At 42.0% G+C, this 23,607-nt stretch overlaps 1 long non-coding RNA gene and 1 other non-coding gene across 3 annotated transcripts in view; both read right to left on the bottom strand.

Annotated features, from left to right (window-relative positions):
• The window catches only part of LOC144303314 (uncharacterized), a 395,489-nt gene that overhangs the window by 22,201 nt on the left and 349,681 nt on the right, over positions 1-23,607 (bottom strand). The gene's annotated exons all lie outside the window — the stretch shown is intronic.
• Positions 2,401-2,538, bottom strand: LOC144303674 (U4 spliceosomal RNA). The gene has a single exon (XR_013370656.1). It is a non-coding gene; the product is annotated as a U4 spliceosomal RNA (small nuclear RNA).

Consider the following 23,607-nt stretch of genomic DNA (forward strand, 5'->3'; position numbering starts at 1 on the left):
TTCTAATTTTTTTCTTTTTTTGTCTAATTTTTTTCAGTGAGAAGTTAATATCCTGGTTGATATCAGTTCTCCCAATTCCATATTGTTATAAGTTCCAGTGTAAACCAAGAGCTGATTTTGAAAAATAAAAATAACGAAGGGCAGTATCATTATGACCATACCCTTCCTTTCTGAAATGGCATTTTTCCTTTCCTTCCTCTACTGTCCTAAAGGATAGAGAACCCATGCCTCATCCCTATGAAATGTTAACAAGATCCACGTAGAAGTGCTTCCTAAAAGCAGCCTTGAGATGTGATCTTGAAGACTTGAAGATCTTGAAGACAGGATGGCTACAATGACAAAGTTTACTCTCATTTGTTGGCCTTTGAATTGCATTTTCTGGTTTAAAAAAAAACACTTCACTTTCTTCCGATGGACAGAGGAAATCCAGCAGACCCTAAGTATCTTTGCTAATTTACAATACAGTTATAGTTGTAATCTCTTGATGTATTTGATGTGGACCAAATACAAAGGATGCATTCACCACCTACCAAGAATAGTCACCATGAGGAGCCCTAGATGGGTAGGTTTAGAAAAGCAGGGCCTGTATTTATTTTGCTAACTTACAACCACCACTTCACAAGATCTGTCAACTCCTTAGACCACTAGAACAGTCAGGCCTTTATACATACCACAGGATTTGAGAGGCTTGTTTTCATGATCTGCCTTTGTTACTGACAAGCTGTGTGACTTTGAACAGATCACTTAACTACTTGTGAATTAGTCAGGGTAGACCTCATGACAAAAGGCTCTATCTACCATCTCAGGGGCTTAACATGACAAACGAGGATTTGTCACTTATATCATAGTACAAAGTAGGTTGGATAGATTTCCTCCAAAAAGTGACCCAGGCAGAGACCCAGGCTCTTTCCACTGTGGTTCCACTATCCTCACAGGTGGTCTCCAAGGTCACTGTAGGAGGGGAAGGAAGGAATGAATGGAGAAGCCTCACCCCCACTTAATTGTCCTGGCCCATAAATGACACATTCCTTCTCTCACATTCATTTGGTAAGAACTAGTCACATGGCTCTACTTACTAATAAGGGGCTGGGAAATGTAGTTTAGCTCTGAGCCCAAGAAGAGAAAATAGGGCTGGTTAACATCCTGTTAATTGCTGCCACAATTTCATTATTTGGGGCTTCATTTGCTTTATTTCTAAAGTGGGGATAATTGTTTCTGCCAAGCCTAACTCAGAGAATAATGAGGAACATGTGAGCATACAATAAAATAAGACATGATCTAAATAAGAAATACTGAAAATGCAGGAAAGCACTATAATTTCTAACACAGAGCTGGATCCTGATGCTAGGTTTCAAAATGACTGTCTATGGAGCTTAAGTAGGTCTATTTATTCAATGCTGGCAGAGTCCTAGACTTCATTTATAGGCAGGATTTCGACAGACACCCCCCTTCCATTTTGTTTATGATGAAAAAGATGAAGTCCCAGAGGAAGTGACACCAACAAAAATTCACACATAAGGAACTCTTGGAGATATTTTATATCATTAAAAGTACGAAGGAGAAAATGCTGGAAGCTGACCCAAACTCAGAAAGAAGTTTAACAATTCACCAATGCATAGAAAAGATGTTTGCTCTACATCATAAGGTATGTGATAAAAAGAAGGCAAGCACTGTTTTAACTACTTTTGATCAGTTTTTTTGCAAGGAAACAGTTTAATTCCCTATGTTTCTAATGTTTTAAATTATAATACACTAAGTATTAGTTTTACATTTTTAAACTCTCTTTATACATTTTCAAGCAACAGTAAGACAGATTTTACTGTTTTGACACAAATTTTTAAAGGGCACAAAAACAATTGTAATTTTTTCTCATGGTTATTAAGAATGACTTGCTCAGTTAATTTTACACTTCTTTGCTGCCATAAAAAGTAAGCACTGCCTGTATAAGTATGTTGATTTCGTGTATGTGTTTCACTTAAAGAATTATGCCTAAGAAGAAAAGCATTTTTAATATGGGTAATCTTCATTAGAGTTTCTATTCTTTAGGAGACAGTTTTGCCAATGACAAGATGATTAACACTAAGTAAGCTTATTAAGATCTAAAAAGGACTGTTAACTGTAGAAAAATAGTTCCTTTATTGAAGGGTTGTCAGCAAGTCTAATTTATTAGCTTGTCATATTCTGTGAGTGCAAACATAAATCTTGTATTAGTGATCAAGATGAAAAAGACTTGGAATACTTGCCATAGCAAAATTCTCTACGTACTTTCCAAACGTAAACATATATATCACCTTAGTCTTCTAGGTGGGAAAGTGTGATTACCTACATCCCAAAATATGAAAACTCTATTATGGATGTCATGTGAGTGAAAACTGCAAACCAGAACCTTAATTTATAACAGCATTGTGATGCCAAAAATTGCCTAAAAATTCAAAATGCTAACAAAACAAACCACATAAAACAACACTTTTAAACACTTAGCAATAATTGCACCTTGGATAAACCTCATTGGCTATGATACTGCCACTGTGCAAAGCTAACACTTTTAAACACTTAATGTAAATAGTATAAATGAAACTAGCCATAATCTCCTTGGAAAAAGGCACTAGGAGGTGTTTATTCAAAAAAGTTAGGGAGGTTGGGTGTCTGGGATGGATTTTAGGTCTTAATGAATTACTGAGTCATGTCCAATTCAAACCAGCCTGAGAAAAGTAGGAATCCCCTGGCTCAAAGTTCAGTTGGGGGGAGGGGCAGTGTCTAGCCTTGAGTATGGCTCAGTTCAGGTTCCCAATCACTGCCGGCAAACATGCAAGTCACCATCTCTCTGCTCTGCTTCCTCTTCAGGCTTCTCTCTCGAGAGGGCAAGATGGCCCCTGAAAGTCTCAGGTCTACATCTTCTGGCTCCGCAACTCTGGCCAGAAGAGAGCTCTTCTATTCCTAATGGAACCACCAAAATTCTGAGACTTCTCTCATTGGATTAGTTACAGTGGCCAGAATGAGAACATATATCTATCCTGGAGCAGGAGAGGAATCCGGCATGAGCCCACAAGGTTGCAAACCACATTGGCTGATGGTAGAAGGGGGTCCAGAAAAGAAGGATAAACGAAAATGGGCAGGCAGAAAGAACAGATGATCACAATGGAATGACACGAACCTGGAAGTCTGAAGGACTTTAGAGTTCAAATTCCAGACCAAACTCTGGATGAAGGAATCCAGATGAAGGACTACCCCTGATGAAGGAATCTAGTCTACAGGACTTGAAAGCAAATGACTCTGTTTCTGCTCTTCTTCCTCCTGTGGCCAGAAAGCTAATTCCATGGTTGAACAGCTCTGCTTGTGGGAGTTCTTTTTTTTTTTTTTTTAGATTTTATTTATTCATCTTGAGAGACAGAGAGACAGTGAGAGACATAGCATGGGAAGAGGGGCAGAGGGAAAGCAGCAGACCCCTCAATGAGAGGCTTGATCTCAGGACCCTGGGATCATGGCCCAAGGCAAAGGCAGATGCCCAACCGACTGAGCCACCCAAGTGCCCCTGTGGGACTTCTTAGACATCTGCCCAAATTCACTTTGCTGCAGTTTCTCCCTGGGGCTCAATTTTGGTCTTCAGGAAAACAAGACAAGCAACTCCATGGTCCCTGAACTGGTGAGGACAGCTAGCAGCAGCTTTCCCACCAGTCCTCGAAGGCTTTCTCCCCAGCCAGCATACACACACACCAGTAGGGGCAGATTAAATGTGAAGCCCTCAAATTTCAGACATTGAGGCCTCTCAGCAGCACAGCGAGGAGAGTTCCAGAGGGTCCTAGGAGGGAAGGGGAAGCCAGGGTTCCAACAGGAAGCATTCATACTTAAGTATTTCTGGTAGACTGTCTGGAGCTCAGACAAAAGTGACACGAATATTTCCTCCCTGACAAAGAGCAGACCAGTGATACAGAAGGTATCCCAGCTTTGGACCATGGACATGGTTTTCAGAACTAATCAGAAGAGTACTGGCACCTGAGCTGGGGCCTAGAAAAGATAACTAGACTCAGAATTCAGAAACCTGGGTTTGAGACTTTGAACTGTTTCCTCTTTGCATCTCAGTTTGCTCATCTGTAAAATGGGGATGCTAATACCTTGTCTTCTTCTCAAAATTGTAGAGAGGATCGAATAAAATAAAACACATGAAAGTACTTTGAAGATGATGAAATCTCCACAAAAACAGGAGACATTAGTTCTTCTCTTTAATTCTGCAACTAAGTGGCTCTACAGCTTTGGGTACATCCTCACCCTTGATTTCTTCATCTTAAAACTGAGAAGGTTGGACTAGCTGCTCTCTAGTGTGCTCACAGCCCTCGTGTTATGTACACACAGCTGGGGCTCTCAGCTCTGGCAAGAGGGAAGAGGAGGGCTGGATCACATTCTTTCCTGAACAGAATTTTTTCCTGAACAAATCATTTAATACTTTTGCCCATTTGCAAGCAGCAGCCAATCTGGGCAAATTTCATTCTAGAGAGTGGGCCAGAGAAAAATGCAGTTTGGATACTCAGGAGTCTGGTGCTTGGTCCCCACAGAACCTTCATTTGGGAGCTGGAGAACTTCAGAAACCAAACAAGGCACTCACAGAAAAGAATGGAACTGTGTTGTTTTTAGGCACTTGCTGACTCACGCACTGTGTCAGACACTCTAAGTATATTATCTCATTTAGGGCTCTCAACAATTTTTCAAATTAACAATTCACCCATACTCCAGATAAAAGCTCCCCAAGATTCAGACATGTTATCTAACTCATGACAGGATTTAAGGAAACTAAGGAATGTCTGGCTCCCAGGTGTTCCTTTTAAGATTCCACTCCTAAGGCGCCAAGCCCAAGACAGAAGATTCTGAAGCAGTACACATATGCCAGAAGGCAATAGCTGTGATGCCAACCTCAGCTGATCCAAACCCCAGGTAGGAAAAACGCCAAACCTGAAGCACCAAGGACCTCCTGGAGATACGGAGAACCAACCTCAGTGAGCACTGACTGGATTCAGACGGAACACATGCCATGAAGGCCATGTTCCCACACCTCAGAATTTCCCATCCAATGCTGCAGTGGGTTCCACGGGGTGGATCTGCTCAGGTACCTGCTTCTGCAGGCTGCAGCCCTCTCAGTTCACGAGGCTGAGTGACCAGATCCCCAGAGGGAATTTCTACATTGCTCAATTCCCTTTGCCTCTACTTATATCCTAATGATAGAACATTAGGATGCAAATTAAACAGAAACTTAGTAAGCAAATCATGTCACTTTCTAATGGATACATCAATAAAGGTGCCAGAGAGGCACCACACTGCTGCCAAAGCACAGGAAGGATTTCAAAGGCCCACCTGCATGCCCTGGGCGCAGAGTGTGTTAGAAATTCTATCTCACCCAAGTATTTATGGCCAGGGGTTCTTTCCCCCTCAGGTAGCTGCACTTCCTGATGCTATCTCCATCACCTCCTCTTCCAATGAGGACCAAGCTGTGCAAATGTGGGGGTCCTCAGGGCTGTAGGTGCTCTTTTGCTAGTGTGGTTTATGAGGTAACAGAGGAGAACTTGATCTCCTCTGAGTAAAATACTTCCCCCACCAAAACATGACTCAATTTCTGCTTGACATTATTATTGCTGCCATTGTCTCCTCCCTCTTTTGTTTTCTTTTTTTGCTATTTTTTTAAAGAATTGACTGTGATCCCCGAAATTAAGCTCGTTTGTTTGCATCTTGTCAATATAAAAAGCCACCGTACTAAAATCATTGGCTTTTATAAGCAAATTTATATTAGCCACCATATCTTAGAAGGTCAAACTGTTAATTATATATTTCAGTATATCTGGCCCTTAACCAAGGACTGGTACAAAATATAGTAGAAAATTCAATAAATGTTTGATTGTAAAATTTTACAATCCCCTCAATTTCAGTGTCAAATTCTTATATGATTGTGCTCTTGGAAAGTCAGAAGCCCTGGGCTCTGGTCATAATTCAGTCCCTAATTCGCTGTGTGATCCTGGACAGATCACTTCCCCTCTTATCGGGCCTTGCTCTCTTCATCTACAGAATGACCAGGGTGGTGGTCTCTGCAGTCTTCTAGATTAAGTTCTATAAGGACAGGGTCTAGATCTGTCATGCTCACTTTTGCAAAGATCTAGATCTACAGGATTTACAACATATCTAGAATACAGCAGGCTCCCTCTGAATATTTGCCGAAGGAAAAAATTAAGAATGTTGTAATTCTAGGTTTTAAATTGATGGTATTGTTAAATTATACTTTAAACTTATATTTGCTGTTACAGACAAGACTGTTTCCTATTGTTTTAGGTTTTTCAAATTTTCTTCTACCCACAACTCAGATTTCTTGTATTCCACAACTTTGGAAGCTTTTGAGTCATTTTACAAATAAAACTCCACATCTGTCCCTAAGTTGATTCACTGGCTTCATGGTCTGTTTCTCACCAAACCAGATGATTGCCACACGGGCGGTAAGGCTTCTATAGCAACAAAGAAATGGTGCCCATATGGAGAATTCAAGTTTCAATTCATCTCAAAATAAGTGTTTACTGGATGCCTGTTGAGACACCAAATGTGTAATTTTCGTTTGGGTAGGAAGCAAGTACCAAGAGAGCCATTTCTTAGAGCCCTTGATAGTCAAAGATCTGGGACATGTCCATTGGATCACACAACTCCTCGATTGATCCTACTTTTTAATCCTATTTGCAGTGTCTACCACTTTCCTGGAAGTCCTTCTCACATTCAGTTTATATGTCACATACAGACCATTCAATTTTATCTCCTGATCATAATATTGCCTTGGGCTATTTTTCTATTTGTCTTACTTAAGTTGGAGATTTTTAAAACCTGGGCCCAGAGACAGGTTTCCAAAAGGGGGCCATGAGTACAGAGGATTGTGTGTAAAGTTTTATGTATCTGAGCATTTTTCTGAGAGAGAGTTCATAACTTTCAACAGATTTCCAAAGGGATCTGTGACTCCAATATGTGGAAAGTACTCGCCACCCATCAGATGTTATAAGCCCTGGGAAGAATCACTTTGATTCCAAGAAGACATCTTTATTGGGGAGGATAGTCCCATGAATCTCCATTGACTTCTCCAACAGAGCAGTCAAGCTGAATGTACAAAAATTCAAATTCACCAAGTGAGCTGAAAAGCCAAGAAAGCAGGCAAATGCCAATTTCTCATACTCATTCAAATACTGCAGGGAAAAAGGACTTTTTACTGGGAATAAAACTGGAATGCCCAGAACTCCTTCTTACCAATTTTTATGATTGATTTGGGTGAAGTACCATGGATGAAAAACCTGGGCCAGTCCCATCGATGGCTGAAGTTGAAGTAGATACTGAATCCAAACTGTTGAATCCAATCTTGGGCAAGTGAAATGGAGGCAAGAAATCTGCAATTAGAGCATGAAGGCCGGAAGATCTGTGTAGGGTGGTCATGCACGCTTGACCCACAAGCACATACGTGCAGAGGACTCTAGGTGTCACAACTCCTGCATTTCGTGCTGTGCTGCCCCATCAGAATTCCCACTGTCATCAGAATCATGCAAGTAGTAGTGCATTCACCTCTCGTCTTTTGTAAATTATGTATCAGGGAAAGAAATTCATAGTGATTTTTTGAGGAAAAGTTGCAGACACTGATATCCCCTCAACCAAAGGGCAGTCTAACTTTCTCTTAAGGGTTAGGAGAACCCTCCGGAAGGTAAATCTGGATGCCAAGGTGGGAGTAGAATTGGTAGGCAATAAGTACAGGAATTGTTCACGGTCAGCTGGTTGGCTCAGGCCCCTAACTCAGGGTCTTTTACCCATGCTAGTTGTAAATACTGGTAAGAGATTGGGGTGTTGTGGCTCTCTTCTCTGAAAAGCCCCAGTCCCCCTGCCTGGTTGTTTCTTCATTTCTTCATACCTTACTTCCTGGGCCTACCTGGCTCTGAATTTTTTGGCTTCATTTCCCATTCCCAGTTGTCCTCTTGCCTCTTAGCAAGGATGACTAATTAGGCGAGTCCAGTTTTAGCCAATTTCTAGTGTGTGCACTTTCTTAAGGACAGTGGTATTGTGCTTCCCCTCTAGCTGCTCTTTTCTGGCTCTTCCATCTGGTGAGGTTAGGGTGCCCAGGGGGCACAGTATGCATAATTTCAGTAGCCAAAAGTTATTCAGAAGAATCTTAAGAATTTGAAGGTAAATAGATGTTTACTTTATGATGTTGAAAAATAATTTTGTAATTAAATGTATGTCAATTTACAAAAAGTTCTGTTTGAATATATATCTTGGTGGTTCCTCCTTCTCTCATCCCTCTCTACCACATGCACGCGTATATGTATGCATGTACACACAAAACCGTGCTATTATGTGAATCGCACATCTATGTCACAATGAAGACATCTGTCTAGGGAAAACATAGTAAACACAAAATTTCTATTAACCAGAATATTCAGAAGTAAGGAATTCTAGTTTTCTGAAATTTCCAGTAGAATTCTGGTTAAAAATTCTCATTCCCTGTATCTTGATACCATAAATAGGTTTCAAATGATTTGCTCTAAGAAAAATAATCAGAGGTACACAGAAACTGCAGCATTATGTATCATTGTGAAGACATATCTGCACAGTGAATAACTGGAATGTGTATCAAGCCCCTTGGATGCACCTGGGACCAGTGGGGAGCAGAAAGCAGTTTATGCCGCTCAATTTTGGCAAGCTGAGCCATCAGCCACACCTAGGGGCAGCCAGTTTGCTAATATGTCTTCATATCAGGTTTCTCTTCTTCCCTACTTTAACAACTCTTCCTTTTATTCCTGCTCCTGGTGATTGCACTTACTAATAAATAATAAAGTATAGCACAAGGGCCTGTCCCAAGTCTGCTTTCTGGAAAACCTAGCCCACAAAAAAAGAATTTTTAAAATTAGTGATTCTCAATAGCCTTTGGATAGGATTGTGTGTGTGTGTGTGTGTGTGTGTGTGTGTGTGTGTTTGTATTTAATTTTGCAGGGAAAAGGCAGTGAGGTTGGGGGGAGCCATTCTTTTGTTCCATATTATCTACAACGCTTCTCTTCTTCCCACTACATCATTTAGGGGCCAGTCAGGGAGTAAAAACAATGCCAAGAGCTTGGACAGAAACATTTAATATAAAGATGTCCAGACTAGTAAGCATGATTAATTACTAAAAGAGGGAAAAGAAAACCTTAAGGAGTTCAGAAGTAATACATCTAGAGAGCAGTGAGAGGAAGGAATTAAGGATTTGTTCTGTGTAGGGGTAAGAATCAGCATATTTGTGGCAAAGACATTTGCCAGAAGTGTAGGCCAGAAATGTAGGAGCAGCCTGCCAGCTGGTGGAGAGACAGGCCAGAGGTTGCAAAGGAGAGCTGGTCCATAGCAATGGTTTCTGGGTAGTGGGAAAACTTACTGGACAGTGCAGGCTAGTGGAGCTGGTCCATGCAGAATGCTGAGACCAACACTACCAGCCCAACACTGATCCACGGGCGCCAGGGCCAGCAATAGGAAGGGAAATGCCACCTCCTTTTTGGCTTTAAAATGGCATACCAGCACCTTCTATTAACAGAGCCTAACACCAAGCCAGCTGGCAAAGGAAAAATGTCCATAGGATCCAGCTCCAGTGTCACCAAGCAAGGAAAAGAAAGGTAAATTCAAAGCTGAGAGGTAAAAAGTCAGTAACTGGCACACCCACCTTCTCTGTGTGGGAAACATTCACTTTATTGTGATAAGTTTAAAAATGTGAAATAAAACCGCATGTTATATATAAGATATCACCAATGATTACCATTTGATAACACAATTAAAATTTATTTCTCAGACTTGCCTGTACTCTGTGAATGTTCTATAAGTAATCATATATCTATTTTTAGCTAGTGAAACAATTACCTTAAAAGATTCTCATTCCTTACAGTTTTACTGAATTCTGTTAGTAAACATGAAAGTCATGATTAAGCAAATAAAGCCATAAGGTTGAAAGGGGCTTAGGGACAGTCAGGGATCTCTAAAGGACAGTGTTTTTGAGGACATGCCAAGCAGTCTTCAGTTTGATTAGCCCAGAATACCTGACCCTCCCATAATCTGTAAGAGGATTCACCCTCCGGCTGCTTGTCCTATATCCCACAATCTACATGGAACATACAAAGGGTGCAAAGCCACAGCTCCTGGGCTAGAACCAGCATCTACCATACTGATGCCCTTGTAAACAGTCTACTGTCTTGGGGGACCTGCTTATCTAGAGCTTCACAACTTGTTTGCTTGTCTTTGCTTAGGCTAAAAATCCTTAGATTTTGCATCTTTCCTCCTCTCCTTCTGGGTAGCTTTCCTTGGCTCTCATCAACCTCCCCAGACTTTGAATTGAAGCTCGCAGAAATATCAAACTATGGAGGTTTCCTCTGGCCTGACCCTCCCCCACACTTCCTTCCTAGTGTCTGTGTTCATGCCTGTCCTCCACCCAAACTGACCTTCCGAAGCTCCTTTCAACCAGCAACCCTGCTAGTCCTTTAAAAGACCCAGTGTCACGTGTCACTGTCCAGGAAACCACCTCCTATGAAGGATCCTGTGAGGCACCATCACATAGTGCATTCTGCATTATTTTGGAATTGTCTGTTTAGGTACCTTATCTCCCAAGGTCTGTCCTTAGGGCTCCTTCTTAGCATCCTCGGCATTTAGCATGATGGTTGGGACAGAGTGGGCATTCAATGCCTGTGTCTGGAACTAAAGTGTCTCCATGCCCTGAGTTGCTAGTCCTTTCCTGCCACACATGCCCTGATGTGAAGTGCCTCCGTTGGAAGGAGAACCCTGGACCAGAGGAACCAGAGGAGGAAGTCTCACATTCCGGTTCTGCTAGCTCCTTCACTTCCTCATCAAGCTGTTCTCACTAAGTGATAGGCAGGCAGATCTGCAATGGACACACTGACACCTAAAACACACATTTCCATTTAAAAAATACAAGAGGAATAGAAAGAAGCAAATGCCATTCCTTCTGAGAACTGTAGGTGCTTTTTACGGGTTCAACCTGCCATGGTTGAGGGCTCGGGAGAGTGAGCGAGTACTGTCTTCATAGCCGCATTAAAAGCTCCTGTTCCTTGCACTTTCAGGAACCCTGCCCACACATGCAAATAGTTACCCATCTATCACTTTCACCTAAAATATATAAACAGGTGAAGCTGAAATGAGCTTGGATGCCTTGGGCTGTCATTATCATACCCTCAATTTCCCACACTGGAGACACCATCACTCACACAATGGAGCATGCTTTCCTGTACTCACAGGCCTCTTCCCAAGTTACAGACCACTTTCTGCATGTGTCAGCTCATGTGACTGTCACCCAAAACACCATATGAATAAACAAGATTCAGGAGGATGGCTCCTTGTTAGGAGCAAGGGCTGAGGGTGAGCGGATGTCCTGGTGATGTGACAGGTAAGCAAAGTAATCATACAGCCATGGTGCAGAGGCAGAATTTAGTGGGATGAGCTGCGGTGGGGTTGCAGCCTCCCCTCCCCCTGTGTCACCTCTCAGGGGAGTCCCTTTAATAGAGCCACAGGCTGTTCCTAACACTGCTGACTCATGACATCCAGTGAGTACTCAATGAAGAAATGAATGAGTGAATGAAGACTGGTCTCTCTTTAAATACCTTCTCATTCGGGATCCCTGGGTGGCGCAGCGGTTTGGCACCTGCCTTTGGCCCAGGGCGCGATCCTGGAGACCCGGGATCGAATCCCACGTCAGGCTCCCGGTGCATAGAGCCTGCTTCTCCCTCCGCCTGTGTCTCTGCCTCTCTCTCTCTGTGTGACTATCATAAATAAATAAAAATTAAAAAAAAATAAATACCTTCTCATTAAACTAGTTCTATTAGCTCAGCCTGATGGAGACAAACTCTGGAGAAAAGGATTTCTAAACCCAAGCAGAGCTATAGCCATGTGCAAGCTTGCAGCAGAGAATGAAGGAAGCCAGAGGAACATGTTCACCTCAGCCATGCACAACCTCTCCTAGCAACTGCTTCCCTCTCTATAAATTCAATCCTCCCTCTCCCATCTATGGCCAGAATGTTTTCCTCATGACCTTGATTTCAGATTCTCAATGTCAAGATGACATCTTTCCTAGTTGTCTACAAGGTACCCCAGGGGAGACCCATGCCAGGAAAGCTTATGGATCTTTCCAAAGAAAGGACAGTGCAATTCAAATGCCTCAGCCTCTCCAGTATCTCACCAAGTTTCCTTGTTACTATTTTAAGGAAATTTAGATTTCCAGATCTGTGTTTGGCTAGTCCTGCTTAATGGAATGTATAATCCTGTTTCAAAGGTGATCCTGATTAATCAAATTCCAGGCTCATTATATGGGGCTTTTAATCCTAGAAAGGAAGGAAATGAAGGAAGGAAATAAAGGAAGGGAGGAAGGGAAGGAGGGAGGAAGGGAAGAAGGGAGGAGGGAGTGAGGAAAGGTAAGTAAAGCAGGGCAGGAAGAAAGGAGGGACAAGGGAGGAAGGAATGGGGGAAAGGATGCTTATTCAAGAACACAGAGCTGGCCCCCAGTATCCCCTCAGGGAGCATTTTGAGAAACAAAATGGATCATATGGGAGGAACACTGATGAATGTAGGGGAATTTTCCACAAGGAATACTGCAGGGAGGAGTGGATGGTCAGAATGTTGCCAGTATGTGCAATCTCCTTTAAAATAAACAATACTTGAATATGAGAATTATGTAAATACTCAAAGAATGTGTAAATAATTTAAAATATTTAATATTTAAAAATAAATTTTAAAAAGTTGGTATCAGGAGCCACTACTATTGACTTTACTCAGTGGAAATTTCAAAACTACTTAGATAACTTGAAAGTCACTTTTAGACCCCAGCTGGCTGTCACCCATATGACATACGTGGGTCATATTTTCCCTTTGCATAAACAAGAAGCTCCTGCTGGGTTTTTCTACCATCTTTTTGTTTCTTTTCTACTTTTGTATCCTCAGCCAGCGTCTGGCACAGAAAAATAACTTAATAAACCATTGTTGGATTTATGAATAACATGCAAACAGAACCATAAGTCTTGGATTCTAGTTCCAACCCCGCCACTGGCTTTCTATGTGATTTTGAGAAGGTCACTTTATATTTCTGGGCCTCAGTTTCCCTATCAGTAAACCGAAGATGATAGGGTGGTTGACATCACTGACTGATCACTTCTTATGTGACTGCATAAGAAAATGCAGTGCGGATGGCACTGTCCTCATCTGTACTTGTATTAGGTCACTTGATCTTCACAATGAGCCCATGAGTTACACAGGGATTCTTTCTTTCAAATCAACTCACACACAGCTCTGAAAAAACCCCACATGGGTGCCCCAGTGGTCTGTGAAGACACTTGAAAAAGGAATTCAAATATCTCTGGCTGGAACACACATTGGTTTCATCCAAGTCACTTTTGGGTATTGAGCTTTACATCAACTGTAAAATCCTCTTCTTTGCACATTTCAAATCTAAATTTTTCTCTCATTCAGTAAAAACAATGAGCACAATGAGTATGTAGGAAAAGTGGTAGGGGGAAACTAGAAAGGAGAGAGACATGGTTAGACCTCTGTTTGTGAGAATGAAGGGAGGCAGAAATCCAGGAATCTATCCAAGGAGACTCCTCTCAGCCCCCCATCACTCAAGTCCATAATTAGACAGCATAATCGACAGCCCTAAGATAAATTAATTCACCCACTGTTTTGCTCATGATACTTTCTAAAATAATAGACATGGGATGTGGCCATAGGGGTTGAGGATTAATGAAGATATCATTACTCAGCAGACTCCAGGGAGCCCAACCTTGAGCTCCATTCAATCCAGGGAGGGCCACCTTTCCTCAGACTTGCCATTTTTAAAGCTGAGCTATGAAACAATAATAATTTTTGTCTAATTCAAGAGGATTAGGTATCTTTGGGAATCCTACAAACATTCTGTTCTCAGTCCTATGCTGTTTCCTCAATGAGCTATACACTTGGCCAATGTGCTTGGGGCTGCCAGGAAAAACAGTGGGAGCAAAAGGGATTTCTTTCATGAGAGCTTTCAATTAATTTGGAAGAAGATATTTGAACAATGACTTCACTGGGAGTCCTGCTGTTAGAATACTGAACAAATTTCACAGTCATTGTTTCAATATTGGCCATGAAATTCTTGGTCAAATTCTACTGGGAGACCATCATCCTCCTTGGGCCTCATTCCATGAGGAATAAATATACTTCTTCTCTCCTATTTACTGTACCAGAAGCCATTTTTGAGAGAGCTGAGTTTAGTGGTTAGATGGACTGACTCAATCCAGAGAGACCCAAGTGAATCCTGGTGCTGTCATGTACTAACTGTGGCACCATGGGCCAGTTCTTTACTGTCCTTGAGCTTCATTTTCCTCACTCATGAACCTACTTCAGTATCTTTCACAATTACAAAAAAGGATGACAAAAAGAGGACACCATACAGGGTTGTTCTGAAGACTAAATGAGAGCTACATGAAAAACTCAGAGCACAGTCCCCAGCACACAGAAACTACTCAATTGTAGCTGTTTATTATTATTAACCTTCATTATCATCCAACTTCTCCCCTTTACTGGAGTAGACATGGTGGCTTATATGAAAGAGTTCAAAATCGCAAACTCAGAATAAAATATATTTGCTTTTTGTGTAAAGTTCTATCATCATAGATAGACTTGTCGGATGCATTTTGAAAGATGATTAGTACATAGAAGTCTCTGTGTATACTGAATATGTATTGTGTGTGTGTGTGTGTGTGTGTGTGTGTGTGTGTGTATACTGAGTCACATTCTACAGTTATGGCCCATGCTTCCTAGATTTTCAGAAGACATACAGTTTCAAATATCACATGACAGTGAGTCCCAACTACTGGTATAGAAAACATGGTTTGTCTGGATGATCAGCTTTCTCAAAAACAGGCTAGTTCTGGGGAATTGAGGGGATTGACTTGCAATCCTTGGCATTCTCTAACTTGGAAATCAGAGATAAGTAGGTCAGTCAGGGGCAATTACTCTTTTGAAGAGGAAGATTTGGTATCTCTACAATGATGCTGCGTGTTTCTAGAGTGTCTGCAGTTGCTTATGGAATATTTCCCTCCCTCTTTCCCTCCCCTACTTTCTTCCCTCCCTCTATAATGAATGTAAACTCCAGAAACCAAAATTTCTGAATCCACACCAAGAAGGCACAGCTAGGGCTCTCAGCAAAACTCACAGCAGAGAATGAAGGCAGCCAGAAATGTCGGGGCCACCCACTGGACTACTTAAATTCTGCAATCTAGGTCAACTGAACTTGCCTAGACAAGCCTGACTGCAGGTGATGAGAGACTAGAAACCCTCTCACTGGGGGAGGTAAAGTATGGAAGGCAAATTCCCCAGGTTCTCACCTTTTATTTTGGAGCTACTTGCATCAAACACATGCTGCCCTGCTATAAAATTACTCTGTTTTGAAACTGAAAATGTCACAAGACAACATTACTGGATTGGCCAGTGAAAAAAAAATTAAAGGAAAATTGGAAGATGCAGAACATGTAATTTCTTTTGTAGAGTAACCAGGCAGTGAGACCATTGCACTGCCAGGCTTCATAGCTTTAATCATAAAGCAAGGAATTCCAGATTCCCTCATCTCAGGAGAGCAGTCTACAAAAAAGACAAGGTAGGACTTAGTTCCCAATTTAAAACTTAATTTGGATACTTCCTTATTATTAAGACCTGTTCTTTCCTAGCACAAGAAAAATAACTTCCCTGAAAGTTTCTGTTTTTATACTCAGTTGTCAGAATGATCCTATCAGTCATTGTGCTAAGAGCAGCCTGGGGATTTGCCAGACACCAAAAGGAGGTTACCACCTCTGGCTTCCAGCCAAAAACTCTGGAAGTCACCGTTCATGTGCTGGTTAGCAGGAATGGACCTGTTTTGGTCCGTTTCCCCTATGTTCCTAGCTCTGTGCCATGCAGGCCAAGGTGAGCCTCTAGGAGACTGCTGAACTCAAATCCAAAGGATCCCAGGTCACCTTCTGCCAGTGGCCTCATCCTCTCCCACTTCCTAGGAGCCTCAGAGGTGGGACCAGGTTTTCACAACTCCCAGCATAGAGAGGTGCTGGAGTGTAGGCTCTTGGGTTCTCAATCTCAAGAACTGCCAACTGGGATCTTTCCAGAAACAGTTGTGTTTACTCTTCTTCACTGTCCCCCTTCCCCTTTTTAGTGCTCAGGTCTCTCCCCAGGCTGTTCTAGGTCTCTCTGTCTAGGAATCAGGTCAATCAGTAACACCTCAGCACAAATTAAACCAACATGTCCCCTCACCCAGGGACATGTGCATTTTGAAAAGAGATCCGAAAGAGTGAGGTACCCAAAAGAATGGTGAACTTTCAAGCAATGGGTGGTAGATGGGGGGTAGTTTTGGCAGTGTGTTGGGGGTGTCCTTCCGATGCCCATGTAAACCCTTTCCATGTAAGCAACTGTCTCTTCTTCTGCCACATTAACGCCTGTCATTTCTGGGCAGAACTGAAAGACCAACCCTCCACAAGATAAGGTGGTGCTGAGTAAATAAAGTCTCAAGATACCCTATTTTTATTTCACTGCTCCTATGTATTCATACAGGTCCATGGTCCATGGGAGAATTACAAAGTAAGCAACATGCAAGACCTATGTGTTAGGGGGAAGGGGAGTCATCTCCTCAGCTCCACACTTCTTCCTGGATGGAGGGCAAGTCACCTCACTTGTTGTACCCACCCTGAGTCTGATTCCTCAGATGTGTGAAGAAATGCTAACCCAAGGAGCCCCATAAAGTACCGTGTGAGTCCAGTGTGAAAATCCCTGTGAAGGCTCATCATGAATGAGAAAGCATTCTGGTCACAATGGTTGGTGTTACAAAATTTGTGAAGGATTGAATGCTCTCTGAGTTTCAACAGAGTGATGGGGAAGCAGGAAGGAAGGCGAGGTTGCTTCATATATGGGATAATGTTAAGAGCAAATGAGGCAGGATTCCAAAATACTTTTGTATGTATTTCAGCCCATAGTACAGATTAAGTTGGCTGTTATTTTGAGAGAAAAAGAGGACTTGCATAATAGCTAAACCACTTTTCTCTCAAATCAATGCTTTGGTGCTCACTGAGCACATATGCTGACTGTGCCCTTATTTCATCAGAAGCGAGCAGACAAGGCTCTCCATGCATAGTAAGGGAGGTTGTCTAGTTGAACACCAACAGCTGGCTCTGCAGATGTCAACAACAGCTGCATTTTGTCATTCCAAGATGCAAATCTCAATTAATCTCCCTCTCCCCTTGTTTTTGGAAACTTTGACATCCATGTATAAAATGATTTTATCTTCCTGGTTAAACTCATCATACCCAGATGTATCCAGTCAACTTTACAAAATCAGGCTCAATTTGCCCAGGAATTGGAAATAAAAATGGACTCTTACATCAAATTATTAGTGAGAGAAATCTCAGTGAAGGCAAAGATCTGTTTGCTAATCACTTCTAGCAAGGATCTAAATATGTTAGCCAGCTAAACCACCTGGCCCACAGAGATATTTCAGCAGGAAATCTGTAAATAAAAAGGATATTCAATATCTCATAGTGCATTTTTGTTAGGACAGGTCTGTGTAGTAGGGTAATCACTCTACAAATGTGAAGAAAAGAAAAAATCAGCTTGGTTGGAAATGGAAACAAAGGGAAAGGTCTGTGAGAGCTGAACTATGATTCTAAGAATGGAGACAATTATTCAAGCCTGGACAATTGGCCCTGTCCCTCTCTGGATGCTTGCTCTGTATCCATCATAAAGTACCTAATGCAGTGGCACTTACAGGCACTGTCCAAAATGAAATCCAAATACCAAAGAAACTAGAGCAGATGCTGTTTAGACACACGTCTCTGGGCAGAATTTGTCAGAGCCAATGGTTGCAGGGCAAAATCTTGGCTGTGCCTGCGCTGGACTTCACTATGTGCATTTGTTGAATGAATGTTCATAAGCTATAGGGTTGTTTCTGTTTTTGCTCGTACGCTCATGGCTAGTAGAAGCTATCTAATGAAGTGGATAATGGGAACAAGAATGAACTAGGGATATTCAGTTATCCTCACATTCAAGGGGTTTATCACCAAGGTAAGGCCTGCCTAAGTCTATGAATAAATAACTTTATTTCTGCCCATTCCTTTTGTTTCCTCAATCCAACACAGAGAGATAGGAAAGAGGCACATGTGAAAAGTACCACTAGAAATAATCATACTGGGGCCTCTCCAGTAGAAAAAAAGAGGGGGTGGTAACAATGGGGTAATTTCTACAGAATCACCTGTTAATTTATATTGCCAACTCCTCACCATTGCCAGGGGATATGATCTAGAGTGACTTTTCCTTGTCCAGTACCAACCTATTCATCTGAATTGTCTGTTAATAGGATCACTACCGCTGCTAAAAGACATGCTATGTCCCTTGCAGAGGATGATAGGGAAGTATTCAAATCAAAACAACTTGTGTGTTTGTTTTAGCAGAATGTCCTGAATCCAATTATTAGGCAGAAGCTTAATGGTAGTAGAAAGCGCTGGTGCTCTGACCAGAATGCCTCAGATTCTTATTTACTGTGAGTCTGAGAGTAAGTAAGAGAAAGCGAGTGTGTGCCAGCCCTTTCCTGAGTGTTAGGTTTCCACTTCCAACAGCCAGCATCTTCGGCTGGTCTGGGGAGACTGCCCTCAGCCTTCTCTGCTTCACATCTGACAGCCAGCACTGTCTAGTTATCTAGGCCCTTCTGGCAGCTCTTAGCCAACAGCTGATAGAAGTTGAAAGCCTCATTTCCCCAGCCTCAGACTGGGACAACTCTCGCTGCAGACGTCTCTGGCAGAATCAGCCAGAAGCTGCCCTCTGCAGGCTTCTGAGATTACACCCTCCTTGGGCTTCCTCTGCTTGCCTGAAGGAAGATGGAGTTCCTCTAAGTTGGCAGAATTTGTTGTCTGTCCCCACATGGAGGAGGGGAGGAGAAAGACCCAAATAGGTGCAGGGGGCTCAGGAGACTGAACGGGCGCTCAACCAGGACTTCAAATTTATGGCATCCTCATCCTGCTATAGTCCTTGTGCTTCTGAGGCTGTAGACCCACTCTATGTTCCAATGTAAAGCAAAAATATATTTTAAAATAACTTTTGTGGCATTCTCCCATGAGAAGAAATAGTAGCGAATGAGGTCATGGGATGAAATGTGTGCCATGAAGAGGAGTCCTGGCAAGTATCTGTCTTAGTCGATGGTCTAGAAGCAAGTGTTGGCCTTTAGCTAGGTCTGCATGCCTTCTTTAGGCTGCTGGGAGAGCCCTATGCTTGCACCATGGAACTCACTGTTTCCATCTTTCCTGAACTCGGTTCTGATCTGATCTTTTTTTTTTTTTTTTTAAGATTATTTATTCATGAGAGACAGAGACAGAGAGAGAGTGAAGCAGAGACACAGGCAGAGGGAGAAGCAGGCTCCATGCAGGAAGCCTGACGTGGGACTCGATCCCGGGTCTCCAGGATCAGGCCCTGGGCTGAACGTGGAGCTAAACCGCTGAGTCACCCAGGCTGTCCCTGATCTGCTCTTAAGACATAATCCTTACACCTCACTCAGTCCCATCTCCAGCTCTTCAGTTCCAAACTTGGCTCTTCCTTTCCTGGTTTTATTCTCTCTTTACTCCTGACACAGAGCACAGTAACTCCTCCCAAAGATCATTCTTCAGCTCTGCAACTAAAGATCCTTGGAGAAACACCTCTCCTGGATTGGATATCAGAACTCTTCTACTCTGGAATGGATCCTACTGGGATTATCAACCTCTTCAAGCAGGATATGGCCTGATTAGTGGAAAGAATCTCCTTCCTCCCTGCTTTTCACAGCACTTACCCTCATTTGACATACTATATATTTTACTTATTTACTTTTCTGTCTCCTCCTACTGAAATATAAATCTTGTGAGGGTAGGATTTTTGTTTGTTTGTTTGCTTTGTTCTTTACTGTACCCTCAGTTGCCAATATATAGTATATGCTTAAAATATCTTTTTAATTTTTAAAATATCTTTTAAAAATTATTTTGAAGAACCAAGGAAGTGAAGAAATATCACCATCTTCTAAAGGTCCTCTTTTTATAGTATAGTCTGTTTTTTGGCTAAATTTCTAATTTAAATATAAATCACCCAGGTTTTACCTTCTAATATCTCAAGAGAGAGAAGAGGAAGGCAAAAGTAGAGAAAATAAGACATATTTAAAGAAAGCATGCCAGTGTATTAGATGTAGTTTTTTTTTTTTTAAAGATCAATGGAAAGAAAAATAAATTATGGGGAAAAACACTTGGATCTGGAAGTGTGTTCTTTTAAAAAAAATGGTGTAGTCCAGGTAAGAAATGTCTGTAAACCAATTAGTTTTAGCATGTTGATATAGAGGATTTTTTCTTATGCAAGACACTAGGTATAAAAAAATGTATCAATACTTTACAGAAAATCTGATGACACAAGCTGTCTAACTGCTTGCCATTACAGCCCTATTGCCACACATTTAAGAGTAAATAGAATTTTGAGTGGCTGACCTTCACCAATACTCCTTTGGTGGTACAACATGACAATTTCTTGTCTTACATTTCTAGTTTGGCTCCACCCTTCACTGTGGACAATTCTAGATGGAATAGCTAATCCAGTTTGTTGACTAAAGAGTCCCCCAAGCAAACTGAATCATACAATAGAAATAGTTCGCATGAAATGTTCAGAGTTATGACTATGTCTGAGTAGTATATACCAGATTAGTCCTTACCCCTTAGAAAGGGTGAATAAAATTAGAAACAAACAAAACCAATTATTTTAAAGTATCAAGAGCAACCAAGGTGGCCAGGACAAGAAGGCACATAAAAATGCCAGTAGGGAATTTGAAAGGGACAATAGGGAAGGTAATAAAGTCAATAAGGTGACTTATGTCAGCTACTACAGTGATTACAGATATCAGTTTTGCTGGGAAACTCTGAGAGACTGTGTAGAACAAGCTTAGGGCTTTCCCAAATAAGAGTAAGGAATCCACCATCTGTCTATTGAGAATTGCTTTTGGGAGTGTTTCAGTTGCTCTGCTGTGAAGAGATGCCCAGCCTGGGTGACTTAAACCACAGACAGTTAGGGGCACCTGGGTGGCTCAGTGGTTGAGTATCTGCCTTTGGCTCAGATTGTGATCCCGGGGTCCTGGAATGGAGTTCCGTATCAGGTTCCCCACAGGGAGCCTGCTTCTCCCTCTGCCTGTGTCTCTGCCTCTCTGTGTCTCTCATGAATAAATAAAATATTTTAAATAAATAAATAAACAAACAAACAAACCACAAACATTTATTTCTCACAGTGCTGGAGGCTGAAAGTCTGAGGCCAGGGTGCCAGCATGGCTGGCTTCTGATGAAGACTCTCTTCTTGGTTTATAACAGCCATCTTCTCACTCTATCCTAACATGGCTAGGAGAAAAGAGAGCTCATCTATCCTGTATTTTTTCTCTAAAGGCATTAATTTTCTCTAAAGGGTAAAGGAGCTTTACCCTCAGACCAAATAACCTCCCAAAGGCCCCACCTACAAATACCATCACTTAGAGGAGTAGGGTTTTGACATACGAGTTTTGGGGAAATGCAAACATTCAGTCCACAGCAGAGGGGCATTAATTTTCTGTCACTTCAAGTTCATGTGGGCCAAATATGCAACCATGGCTAAATAGAAGTTCCCCAGTAAAGAGAAGCATATGTTTTCAGTAAGCCCCTTCCAGTGTATCAAGGGAACAGGGGTATAAAGTTAATGTTAGTGTCAGTGTCTGCTACAGCCTTTGACCCAGGAATTCCACTTCGAGGTATATATTCGAGAGAAATGCATCTATCTGTACCCCAAATGGCAGGTACAGGAATATGCCTAGGAACAGGACTTGCAATAACTCCCAACTGGGAACAACCTAATGGCCATCAACAGGTCAGTGGAGAAACACACTGTGGTGAATGTGTGCAATTTCCACAGATCCAATACTAGTCCAGGGTGCCCTCACGTCTCACGTGGAATCCGGCTGTGGCCTACTAACCTGTCTTCCTGTCCCGTTTCTGCTCCCTACAGTTCATCCCCCTGCCTTAAAAACCTCCAGCGGGGTTCAATTTCACTGAGAATAAAGTACAAGCTCTCTGTCATGTACCCTGCCTACCTCTGTGCTCTTTTCTGTGTGTCCTTTTTGTTGTTTGCTAGACTCAGCCACATGGCCTTCTTCTGCCCCTTAACATAATCACATACGTTCTCACTTGGGATCTTAGAACTTGCAGTACCTACCACTTGGATGCTCCCCAGACCCTCTCAACATGGCTACTTCCTTCCCATCATTTTTTATGGAGGTAGAACATAAGTATAGAAAAGCTAACAAAGGGAGCTCCTGGGTGGCTCAGCAGTTGAGCATCTGCCTTTACCTCAGGTCATGATCCCAGGATCCTGAGATCGAGTCCCACACCACGCTCCCCGCAGGCAGCCTGCTTCTCCCTCTGCCTGTGTCTCTGATTCTCTGTCTCTCATGGATAAATAAATAAAATCTTTTAAGAAAAAGCTAACAAATCCTAAGCAATAGAAAGGCATAGAAGACCTTGACAGGGCCTGCTTTGAGTTTTAGAAAGATAGTTCCTGCAGCTAGAGGGAAGGGAAGTGGTATGAGGAAGCCAACATGGAGGGAGACTGGTATTGAGGTGTTTGTCAGGTGTGAGATGAGAAATAAATAAGACCTGAACTAAGGCATTGGCAATGGGTGGAGTAAAGAGGGAACAGAGATTCAAGACAGTCCACCTGGTATCTTGGGCTACCTGTGGTGCCTTATAGTGACTCCAACCACCTTCTTATGATCAGTTGGTAGATTTAACCTGATCCAGAAACAGGAGACTCTCCAACTAAAACTTGGATGGTAGCTTAGTGGTTTTCACTAATTAGATCTATAATTACTTTTTCTCAGGAAGTCTGAGGTCTTGGCCATGCTAGCTCTTTGTTTAACTTTCCTTGTCCACTTAAAAACCTGATTATTTTGACACACTGTGTTACTAATCATTCCTTCCTCATCTAGGATCCCAATCTTGCTCCTGCTTTTTCCTGGCCAGTATATGAATAAAATATTGAGTGGCTGATTAATGACCCTATACACTCCACTTTGAGATGTCTGAAGGAATTATCCAAATGCCCAGACAGCTCTATAATGTCACATTTAAATTAGAGGCTGAATCTTTAAAAAGCTGTTCTCTGTTGTAAAGGCTATATTGTAAGGATGGTAATTAGACCTAATTTCCTTTCAGGAGAAAGAATAGAAATAATATCTTTTAATGCCAAGAAAAGAGCACTACTTAAAACAGGCAAACAAGTAAGTTAATGCCTTGACTCCAGTTATACTTAGTCCCAGATTGAAAGTACCTTCTTAGTCCCAGATTTAAAGTACCTGGATTGAATAAATGGTGATTCTTGCTTTGATTTTTTAGTTTCCTTGGCCTTAGAACTCTGACATGATGCCATTTTCCCTTCTTTGGCTTTTTTATGGGTATTACACTGGCATTGTGCTTTTTAAAGGGCACTGGTAGTTGGTATCAACTCACCACCTGTTTGGGGGGATGAGGCAGTCAGTAGAATCTTTGATCTGACTATCACCGA

The sequence above is a fragment of the Canis aureus genome, chromosome 32 (assembly GCF_053574225.1).
Source record: "Canis aureus isolate CA01 chromosome 32, VMU_Caureus_v.1.0, whole genome shotgun sequence".
Taxonomy (NCBI): domain Eukaryota; kingdom Metazoa; phylum Chordata; class Mammalia; order Carnivora; family Canidae; genus Canis; species Canis aureus.